This window comes from Neopsephotus bourkii, unplaced genomic scaffold (assembly GCF_033783945.1).
Source record: "Neopsephotus bourkii isolate Nb327-2 ecotype Australia unplaced genomic scaffold, CSIRO-AGI_Nbou_v1 NB_1863, whole genome shotgun sequence".
Classification (NCBI taxonomy): Eukaryota; Metazoa; Chordata; class Aves; order Psittaciformes; family Psittacidae; genus Neopsephotus; species Neopsephotus bourkii.
This window is the reverse complement of record NW_026902336.1, coordinates 1-12,411: the sequence shown is the minus strand read 5'-3', so window position 1 is coordinate 12,411 and position 12,411 is coordinate 1.

Below are 12,411 nucleotides of genomic sequence, written 5' to 3'. Positions count from 1 at the left end.
ATGATTCACCCACGTCAACGTACAGAAGCTATCACTTTCTAAAACAGAACAGGGCCCAGCTCAGGACCAGGTTTAGCTCTTAAAACTCAGTACCAGGAGGCCAGGAAAGACAGGAATTTGCACTTCAGTCAATAATGCCAAAATCATCGTGTGCCCAATGCCATGTTTCTGTTTGGAGGAGGACAGTGTCTCAATCTAATGCCTCCCCCCAGGGAGAACTTCACCACCATGATGGGGGAAAATACTTTCTAGGGAGTATGTGCACAGATATGTGTCCAGGTTAAGAAGCAACATTCACATTTGCCACTAGTGTGGCAAACAGGAATAGTTTCCAGTGGCCTCATAGTTTCCAACATGAAATCTGCTCCAGTTAGCCCCCAATATCAACATATACATGGCTCAAATGCAGCATTGATTAAAGTGGTGGGTAACAAGGTCTTAAACAGATTCTTATTTATAAGGGATCTAAAAGATTCAGAGACAGAAGAGGCTGGAAGAAAACAGTACTAAGTAGATGTGGATTCAGGAGACCTGCAAGCAAAATACAGCTGCAGCTTAGAGGCTGCAACAGAAAATGTAGGGCAATAAACTTACAGAGTGAAAGCGACCTCAACATTGATCAAAAGTACAGAGAAAAGAGGGCAAATAACGGAAACTTTAATTCATATCCTACCTGCCAGTGCATTAAATATTAATGGAATAAGTTGGAGAATGGGGGAGCTTCACTGGGAAAGCAATAGCAAAAACACTGAGATTGATTTTCAATCAAACAGTATTTGACAAATTCAAGCACTTGAGGGCTGAGAAACCAAACCTGATTTTAGGGGGGTGATAGGCATGATAAATGGGTTTTAAGGCCCACTGATGGTGGCTTGAATTAAAGTGCCCAGAACTCCACAAGCTGTGCCCTTCGAGCCCCCTCTGTCCAGACGGTCCTTCCTGTCATTCAAGGACCAGCAAGATATGTTTCTAATCTGAGGCCTCTGTAGGCCTACAAAATTCATACCTGTCCATAAAAGCGACTTGCAGTGCATGTAATGAGCCGGTCCACACAATGAGCACCACCATTAACCTCCCATCCCACAGCCATCAGCTCCAGAGCCAAAAGTGGTGAGGAAATACAACTGCCCTCTTCCTTTTGCCCTGATGGGCCACTGGAAACTATTCCTTTTCACCATTGATTCCTCTGGCAGGATGCGTACCTATCTTAACCTTCACATACTCCCAAGAAAATAATTGCCCCATCATATAAGTTGGAGGACTACTGCTCTTCCAGTTACCTTGCCCAGTTTTAGGCCAATTTACATGAGGAGATACGCACAATTTGGTCTGAAGTCACCACTGAAAATAGCCCTGCATCCTTCTCTTTCAGAGAAGTGCATTGTTGCCCATGAAAAGACTTCTCCTGTTGATTCCCAGTGAGCCTCTCTGAGTGGGGAAACTTTTGCCTAGTTGGACAGCTGATGATGCATCCTGTGAGGTACTCCCAATTGTCATCAATAACACTGCAAGTGATGAGCTCATGCAGCGCCCGACCCCAGCTTTTTACTCCATTGCTTGTTATCTTCAGCTTCCCAAGAGCTGTTACAAACTCATGTTGGGTCTTGCAGTGTTGGGACAAGACCCCTGCTCTCCACACACTTGGCACTCCCTTAATGAGCCAGAAAGCTAAGCTCCCTTGGCACTTCACCACCCACCCCATCCAAACCTTGCAGAGCAGGCTTCACTGCACCACGCACCGCAAGAGGAGCTCATCAAAGCAGCCTTCTAATTGCTGGAGTAATGACTTGGACGTACAAAAATTCCAGCAAAATTTGCATTACTAATTAAATAATTAAACACAGCTGGACAACTAGGGAACACAATTATGCATCTGAAACTCAAAGGCACCTCCTAAGTACTGGTGGCAAGAAATAGCAAGGGATTCAACACCCTGCGTGTCCTGTCAGTGAGACTTTCTGATGGGTTATGCTGATTTGATTAGAGACCAAGCATGGTTAATGGCACCACTGTTCTCTGAGAAAACCTCTGATCTCTGCCCAAAATGTTGCTAAATCCTGAGCTCAATCTAGCAGCCTTATCAGAAAAGCAGGGCTAAATCTGGCCATGCTGCTGATGGTAGAGGAGTAAGGACTGGATGCTCACAGTTCTGTGAAGACCTCAGTGTATGGTCTGCTAGCCCAGCCTTCAATGGAAAATGCTGAAGAAGCTGAAAACCACAGTGCTGGTAAGGCCTGATTTAACCTCAGTATTCAGCAAAAAGCAAATCCCACTCCCTCCAGCCATGTGTACCAGACCCAAAGGTTAAACAGTGTTGTTTTCCAACCAGAAGAAGCAGCTATCTCACCTCCTTTAGCCCCACTTTTTCAAGCAAGCTTATAAAACCCACTTAAAATATTGATATGGAGATGATTAGAACTTCACAGGTTAAAGGGCAATTTGAAAAGCTTAAACCTCTATTACGATCCAAGCCTTGATTTCATAACCTTAGAAAGCACACTCCCTGAGACTCCCCTGAGCTGTGGCACAACACCGCCCCAGGACACCCGGGTTGACAACACCAAGACCTGACAGAAGCCAGAATCTGACATAATTTAATTCTTCAAGAAAGAGCAGCAGCAACATGGGCTTGAGGAAGAAGGGAGAGGAGATGGGAAATCCATCCCTATTGGAGAGACCTGGGATGCTGCCAGTATTTTACATTCTTCGTGACACAGTTTGCTGCTGGCTCCATTACCTGATGTGATTAGTCTGAGAAAAGACTGGCCAATGCCTTCCTAGACCAGTGCTATCAAGGTGGCCCTTGACTCCCACTCTGCCCACAGCCAGCATCCTTTTGGTACCCAGGAGCCCTGTAAGCCCTGGGTATCCATGTGCAAAGTTCGTTATTTTTCCCCTCTGCATTTGCTTCCATTATGTGGAAGAACACTGGCATGCTTTCTGTCCAGACCTTTATGACACAGAGAGAGAGAAGGGGAAAATACCTCCCTAGAGGAGTAGAGAAGGTCTAACATGCATTTTAGTTTGACAGCAGCCTCTCTGGCCACCAGAAGAGCATCAGAAGGGCTCCCTCCCCATTCCCAGTTTCTCACACCACCTGTGGGAAGTCTGGTTAATAGAAACTCTTTTCTCAACCAGTACAATTAAAATAGTGTGAAAGATCTACACGTCCAACCTTGCATATGTTCTCACCATGCTTATATAAAGTGATCAGTGACAAACCAGTACAAATCTGTTTTATCTATGAAGTGAAATGGCTGAATGAGCACATCACAGGGCTCCACTGGAGTACCTGTACTGTGAACACCAAATGTACAGCAGCTCCTTATTCATACTAGAGTCTCTTGAAAGGAAGATACTGAGCCCGTATCTCATGAATGTGTTGTCCATTGCAGTGTCCTTGAAAGGAGAACACAGAATGAAGGGCAACCTGATCTAGTTGAAGATGTCCCTGCTGATTTCAGGGAGATTGAAACTAGATGAGCTTTAAAGGTCCCTTCCAACCCAAACTGTTCTCTATGATTCTGCAAGTTCTTACCATTGAGAGCTGAGAATCAAACCAGAGAATCACGCTGATTTCTCCCTCCCTTAGTGTTTGAAATCAAACCCTCTCCCCTGGGCTTGCTGCTGAATGCCAAGTGATAGCACTGAGCATCCCTGAGCCCGTGGTGCTGCTCCTGGGGTGAGGGGAAGATTGCATGGCCTGCATTATCCAAAGCAAGAACAGATCCTCCAAATGGCAGCACAGCTACAAAGAGTGGTGGTGCCATTAACAGGCATTGGCTTGCTTTTGCTAGCTGTGCAGATAATTTCTGTGCAGCACAAGCGTAAGTAAACAGATGAGAAGAACAGAAGAGAAAGTATTTCTCTAACTTACTGAAGTTGCTGAGAAGCATCATGGCAATCTCTAAAAACTGCTCAAGCACTCAGGAGTGTCAACTCTTTCAGTCTCAAAAGTTTATCATTTCTGGCTGTATTTATAAATACAGGTAAGAGACTATCTAGAAAAGCAGATCCATTTAGCCTCTGTAGCAGAAGTTGAAATCTCCTAGCAGTTTTCCTGTATTTGATGCCAGAGAGGGACTTTTCTTTACAGACTGCAGTGATAGGACAATGAGCAATGGGCTCAAACCTAAGCAGGGGAGATTCGGGTTAGATGTAAGAAATTCTTTACTCTGAGGATGATGAGACCCTGGCACAGGTTGCCCAGAGAACCTGCCCCATCTCTGGCAGTGTTCAAGGCCAGGTTGGACAGGGCTTGGAGCAACTTGGTCTAGTGTCCCTGCCCATAGCAGGGGGTTGGAACTGGATGATCTTAAGGTCCTTTTTGACCCAAACCATTCTATGATTCTGTGATAAGTTTACTGGGGATTCAGAGGAGATAGTGGAGACCCAAGTGATCCATGTTAACATAGTTGCCATAATTCAGAGCTCCTCCGGGTGTCCAAGACCTCTTGTCCAAAAATGTATAAAAGCATCCAAAATCAGGCCCAAAGAAACAAGTTTCCTTCATCTGCACTGCAGTAGCACAACAAGAGCTCTTGTTTGCTGAATACTTGTAAAAACCACTGCTCTTTTTTCACAACTCTGAGCAATTTCATCAATTTGGCCCCAGAAGATGGGGTTGCAAACCCCAGGACCCTCTCAACCAAGCAGAAACCTGTGCTCAGGTTCCCTGATGCATGCTCAAGCAAGACCCTGGCCCCAGCACCTTGGTTTGTCAATTTGTGAAGGTGGTAAATACAGACCCACCTGCAGGCTCCTGTGTAGCTACATTTATAGCTGTGTAATCAGTTGTGGTATCAATGATGTCAGAGCTGGGATGGGCAGAGGGTACAAGACAGGCTGGTAGAGGAGCGTTACAGCCACAAAGGTGACAATTGCCATGTTAATAATTAGCATCTTTTTCCATCAAAACTTGTGAGGCAGACACAAGCAGGGCTGAAAATACTGTGTGCTGAGCCAGCATCTCCAGTGGGTTTGTGGCCCATCACTGAGACTCTCCAGCTTCCCACCACCCTCAGTGGTGGGACTAGGGCAGGATCTGAGAGCCAGTGAAAATTTTGTGTTTAGAGCAAGGTCTGTATGTCTGGCAATGGGAGCTGGCCCTCTTCCTTGCTAATGAAGCCCAGAGACTTTATGCAGAAACCTATTATTTTGGAAAAGAGAGAAAAAGACCACCCCACAGTGAAACCTCATGTTTCTTGCATTGAAAAGCACTTGGTCCCCAAAGCACAAAGCACAAAGCTAAACACAGCCTGCAATGGCTCCTGAAGAAGACCTCACTCAGTAATTTCACCAAGCAATGTGCACACTTGCTGCCTGAGGGATTTCCAGCCCTGGAAAATGTTCACCCTTGCCTGAGCAATGGGCTCCAGGACACAGTTACTCTCCTGCCCCTTTGGGGGCTGGTGTTTTCCACCTCTGCCTGGAAGAGCTCTGCCTTTGCCATCACTCCTTGCACCTCAGGGGCCAACCTCACAGGGGCTCCAGTACATGCCTGTCAGATCACCCTGATACCTGCCTAAATAGAGGAAACAAACGGCACAGTCCTGTCCTGCTCCTCTTGTATTTACCTAACATCTCAGTGAACCTTAGAATATGCTTTGGAGTCACCTTTGCTACCAGGGATCTTTTTTCATCTCAGTTGGTCCCCTGACAATCTGGCCAGTGTTGCAGCTCCAGCTGTAAAGGAGCCAGCCCCTTTTCTGCCATCCCTTCCCTCTGCAGACAGCAGTGCCAGGAGAGAGGTTTGCAGAGAAACCAGGAGTTTCGAAGCGTAATCCCGAACAGATGGCAGCTCTAGCCGTGCAGCCTCAGAAGGGCACTTTTCAAAGTAAATAGCAACAAATGTTTTGGTGTGTAATGCGTTGAAATCTTGATCTCACACAGAGCTTATTTTCTGGTTTCTATTTTTTTTCCCTCTCCCAGCAGTGGCAAATGGCTGAGAACAAATGCTGCTGAAAAAAAAAGAGGAAAAAAACCCTTCAATCCATTACATGTTTTAGAAACAATTGTGTTTCAAAACCAACAAGAAGAATTCATGAAAATCAATCCCAATTCAAGAGGGCTGGACTGATTTGTTCATCTTTACTTTCCTTGCCTAAGCAACCAAAGCAATAAAAAATGAAAGCTCCATCTAAGGCAAGAAGGCAATTGAAACTTCAAAAAAGCTCAACATCAGCTGATGAAGCTTGATGCAGTCTCCATGGCCTGAAAGCTAAATATTCTGCAAGAGAAGCAATGTACCAGCAGATGAGTGGGAGTTTCAGATAACTCCTACCCCTTCAGCTTCCTTCTCTCAACAAAGCCAAGAAAACCAAGGTAAGACTGTCCTGCCACAGAGGAAAAGCAAAACTGTTTCTACCAGCAAAGGCACTGCACAGACAAGAGCTCTCTCAGTTGCTCTTTTCCAGCAGGCAACAGCCATCCTGCTTTTATACCATGCGCACCCAGGACCACCACAACAGGGACATCAAGATATCAAATCTCCTGGCAAGGAAACCTCAGACTTGCAATGCGGATCCTGCTACACCTTCCTGAAATGCCACAGGAACACTGTGCATCCCACTGCACACAACTGATCAGGGGAAAGACTTCTCAGGAAGCCCGAAGTGTGGGTATGGGCACCTACTGCTCCTTACACCTGGTGCCACCTCAGCATCACATAAGGAGAAAGGCACTTTTCAGGCTGTTACCCTGGAATGGAGAGTGCCTGGAAGATCACAGCCACGTGTGTTGATGTTGCCCCTAACAAATGGAATTGCCACCAGACTTTCCCACTTGAACATGGGGTGGGGAGAGACACGTCCTGCCCCGTTTTGCCTTGCTCTAAGCTGACCTGAAGTCATGTGAATGCGACTCCCGCAGCACCCAGCCTTATGCAAATAAACCATGCCTAACCACCTCCAGAGAGCTTCCTGGAAACACAGAAAGCAAGCAGAACCAGTGCAGAGCACCAGTATCCAGAGACTAATGTCCTCTTACCTTGGCACTGCTGAGAGGTTAAATCCTATCAAATTTATCTACAGTATTTCAGTACTTCAAAAAGAGCTCTCAGTGAGTTTGTTCCTCATATAGAATCATAGAATCATAGAATAGTTAGGGTTGGAAAGGGCCTTAAGATCATCAAGTTCCAACCCCCCTGCCATGGGCAGGGACACCTCGCTCTAAACCATATCACCCAAGGCTCTGTCCAACCTGGCCTTGAACACTGCCAGGGATGGAACATTCACAACCTCCCTGAGCAATGCATTCCAGTGCCTCACCACCCTAACAGGAAAGAATTTCCTCCTTATATCCAATCTAAACTTCCCCTGTTTAAGTTTTAACCCATTACCCCTTGTCCTATCACTACAGTCCCTAATGAAGAGTCCCTCCCCAGCATCCCTATAGGCCCCCTTCAGATACTGGAAGGGTGCTATGAGGTCTCCATGCAGCCTTCTCTTCTCCAGGCTGAACAGCCCCAACTTTCTCAGCTTATCTCCATACAGGAGGTGCTCCAGTCCCCTAATCATCCTCGTGGCCATTCCCTGGACTTGTTCCAACAGATCCATGTCCTTTTTATGTTGAGGACACCAGAACTGCACACAATACTCCAAGTGAGGTCTCACGAGAGCAGAATAAAGTGGCAGGATCACCTCCTTCGACCTGCTGGTCACGCTCCTTTTGATGCAGCCCAGGATACGGTTGGCTTTCTGGGCTGCAAGCACACACTGAAGCTGGCTCATGTTCATTTTCTCATTGACCAACACCCCCAAGTCCTTTTCCACAGGGCTGCTCTGAATCTCTTCTCTGCCCAACCTGTAGCTGTGCCTGGGATTGCTCTGACCCAGGTGCAGGACCTTGCACTTGGCATGGTTAAACTCCATGAGGTTGGCATCAGCCCACCTCACAAGTGTGTCAAGGTCCCTCTGGATGGCATTCCTTCCATCCAGCGTATCAACTGAAGCACATAGCTTAGTGTCATCGGCAAACTTGCTGAGGGCGCACTCAATCCCACTGTCCATGTCACCAACAAAGATGTTGAACAAGACCAGTCCCAACACCGATCCCTGAGGGACACCACTCGTTACTGGTCTCCAGCTGGACATTGAGCCATTGACCACAACTCTTTGTGTGTGGCCATCCAGCCAGTTCTTTATCCACCGAGTGGTCCATCCATCAGATTGATGTCTCTCCAATTTAGAGACAAGGATGTTGTGTGGGACAGTGTCGAACGCTTTACACAAGTCCAGGTAGGTGACATCAACTGCTCTATCCCTGTCCATCAGTTCCATAGCCCCATCATAGAAGGCCACCAAATTGGTCAGGCAACGGAGAGTAGAAAGAAACATTCCTGTGTATATGCTAATAGATTACCTGCCTTTCCCCAAAGGTGGGGTACTCAAAAAATCAAGAAGCTATTTATATCTTACACCTACAGAGTGCTCTTCATCCCAAATCTGAATTCCAAACTATAGGACTATCTAAGTCTCATGTCACCTCCTGCTGAAAGAGGGCAGGTGTTTAATAGTTCAGTTTAACCATCCCCAGTAAGAGGTCCCCTAGTGTAGGTGGTGAAGAAAAGAACACAACATTCCATAAAGAATTCAAGGAGAGAGAAAGAGTCATCCAGCTTAATACTCATGTGAATGATCAATGCAGAATGCCAGGTATCTCACCTACTAGCATTCAAACCTCCTGGGCACAATCCTGTTGGGAGATCAGGGAATTCATGCAGTATATTTGAAAAACACTGCTTCAGCCACACAAGCATTTTCAGCCAAACTTGGGATCTTTGATGCAGATAGAAGTCAACTATATCTCAGATAAAGTATACTGCTACAGAAATGTGTATTCCTCATGCTGTGATGATGCATTTTTCATCTTAATCATTAACGCAGAACTCTCTTTAGCTGGCCAGATGCTAAGTCTCTGACACCACTGAAATCAAGAGGACTTTCGCTGCTGCCTGGAGAAGCCATGAGAAACAGCCAAGAGCATCCCTCTAGGGAAACATACTCATCTTGGTAAGTTTAATCTATTTCCTGGCTGTGGTCATACTCAGTAGGAAAGGATGGCTACACCGTGCTGGACTAAGAAATTGCCCAGCCCAACATCATCCCTTCTCACTGCGGCCACTGGAGGCTGTGGTAAGAGGGTACATGAGCAAGGCATGCACATAGCAGCCCTCTCCTCTTGCACGTGCAGCTCCTGACAGCCTGTCACATGAGGACATCTTTAGCCAGAGGCAGTAATTTTCTGTATTTAATAACCTTGGATGGATCTTTTCTCCATGACTTTTTCCTCCCTGCTTTTTGAAGCTGGATCAGGTTTAGCATCCAGCCAATATCTGGATATTAACTGAGTGCAATGATACTCCAGATACAGAGTTTGCTTCAGGTACTGTTTCATCCGTGCTTGAGATGTCATTTCCCCCACTATGACCTTCTCAGAATAACACTGCCTCTTTTGCATGTGCAGAATTTGCTCTTCCCCTCCCAGAGAAAGCAAGTCCTTGGTTTAGAGCATTGTGTGGGATGCTACCGGAGGATAACTTCAGCCAAGGACAGCCCGTCTTTACAGGCCCTCTTCAAAATCAAAGGTGAGAGATGATCCCCATTATTCATCCTCCACTAGAGTGTCTCTTTCCCTACACTGATTATAGCTTCTGTCAGCTAATGCTAGCCTTCACGAATCACATCAGTACTTACAATATGGAAGCACTGCATGACACTGAAACAACACTTGGTAAAGATCAGGCTTATTTAAAATATTTTAACACATATTTCTAATACAAGAACAATGTGATAATTTCATACAAAATAAAACAACCCAAAAAAAGGCAAAAAAAAAACAAACAACCAAAACCAAACAAAAAAACACCACCAAAAGGTTTTTATGGAGAAAAAGAGCGAGAGTTGTATGTAACTAATGGTATATTTGTACTTGGAGTTAACTTCTGAGAGTTGTGAAGTTAAGTACACACTCAAACTCACAGGGACTGAATTAGCATTCCTCAATAAGATCACCCATCAGGGCTACTTGTGTGAACAAGAGCTGCAAGATTTCTGGATAGCATTTATATAAAACCAGGAATGTGTCTTAAGCGCTGTAAATGGAGCTGCTTAAATTATCTGTCCAAATCTTGCATCTGATGACAGTAGCTGAATGAAATGACACCTGTATGCAATCAGTTCCATGTTTGAGCTTGAATGCTTAATTCAGAAGGCTAAGTGTAGTTTCACCAAGACCAAGCAATGACTGATATTCCTACACAGAGGAATGAAGACTATGCCTCTAACCAGCATTCATGGATCATGGCAGGAATTGTTTCATTCCTACTAAATCATCACCCTTGATACTGTGGAAAGAGGAATGGTAAAGAGCTGATGGTGTCCTCATCCTCCTAGCCAAGGTCAGCTACCCTGTCTCAGCTTTGGCAACATCTCACCCTCACCTGAAGGACATTGCATAGCTTCAGTTTTGTGGGGTTTCAAGGTCACTAGTGCACCCGGTGAATCATGCTATTCTATGCTTCTTACTGCAGAAAGTGGAGAGAAGTAAGCCTCCTCCCCACTTCTAGTTCTGTGCTGTTTAGGTTCTTACATTACCACTGAAGTATGGATATCCACACTACCATACAGGCAGAAATTGGATTGGGTAAGGGACAAAAGTAGTGCATCTTTACACAAACCTGTCTTCACCAATGAAAATAAAAGGGAATCTGTACTGGTTTCCTTTCTAAGATCATCAGCAAAATAGTTAATCATTTAGCTTCTGATTTCTTTGTAGTCCTTCAAGCCTTTCTCTTTACCTGCCATGTGTCCCTGAACCACTAGGAAATGGAAAACATTGATACTGAAAAGCCTCCTTAAAAGCTAAGAGTTGCAAGTCAGTGCAGAAATGGAAGAGAAGTTCACACCTTATTAAGAGTTATTGACAAGTTCTTTCTCACTTTAACAAAACATAACTTGTGCCCCTGCAGACTTAGGTAATGTCCTATTTCAGACCACACAATAAATTTCTTTTCACAATAACTAGGAGAAATCTTGAATTTTATAGAAAAAAACAAACAAACAAAACAAATCAACAACTTTATTGTGGAGAAAATGATGTGAACCCTTGTAAAATCATTGGTGTTAGCCACAGTAGTGAGCAATGCTCTCAGTGGCTATCTTCTGGGACTGGTATACAGACCAGCTTCCCCAGCAGATCTTCTACCTGGCATTTGTTACATTCCCTTGAAAAATCCCAGTTACACTCTGTCCCCCTCTCTGTGGCAGGAGAGACTTGAGCAGGTAACTTCCTAAGGTTAGTTCTAAGCACTCTGAAGACAAGCTGTTTTATCTCTGTCATGCACTGCCACTCCAGATGGCCAACATTTCTAGGCCCATATGCCCTAGCCCAAAATCTTCACTCAGTTCCAAAACAGGAGCCCTCAGTGACTCCTACATCCTGCAGTTACTATTGTTGACCCAGACAGGCATGAAAAACTAACAGCAAAAGTAGGATTTTCAGCATTTCCCTAAACTTGGTCAGGCTGTCCAACTTCTTGACACCAGGTATATTGCAGGTCATGTTCTTATCCATTTTTTTTGTGGTTTTGTTTTGTTTTGTTTTTTGTTTGTTTGGGGGTTTGTTCTTTTGTTGTTTTTTTTTTTTTTTTTAATATTGATTGCTCGTTCTTACTTTAATGCAGATTTCCATACAATAAGCCCACACCACACCTTCTCCTTCCTTAATACTGCCCTTTACTTCTCCAAGTGAATAGCCAAATTCTAAAGTGCTTCCTTTCTTGATCTGCTGGAGTAGAATGTATTTATGGGATTTGTAGTAAGAATGAAGTAAGGATATTTGCAATTTGACCTAGTATGTGTGCATTTCATTAATCCCCCTTCCATCACTCACTTAACCTTTATAGGTGTTCTTACTGCCTCTCATTCTATTGATTTCTGTCCATTTCTCCACTTTAGTGAGATCATGTGGTATTTTAAACCTGTCTTCCACTGTATAACTAGGTGTAGCGGGGGGGTAACTGACATCAATTTAAAGAATGAAAAATCACGCTGAACATCCAGGGAAAACTTCCTAATGGTGAGATCTGGTAGAATGCACTGCTGTCTCTACCTGGGATTGGTGGTTCTTGCATTATCATGTGCATTAAAACTGCACCAGAGGACTGTAAGATTATAGATTGGACAGAACAACCCTGAAGTAGGAGGAAAAAAGACAAGCTGCAGAGCATTGTAGCTTGCCTCCTATGGTAATCTCAGCCTGAATAACAGCAGCCCCCATGGAGACCTTACAGCAGACTGCCAGTACCTAAAGAGAAAAAAAGAAATCTGGAGAAGGCCTTTTAACAGGGACTGCAGGGACAAAACAGGGGGAATGGCTTTAAAATACAGGAAGGTAGATTTAGACTAGATG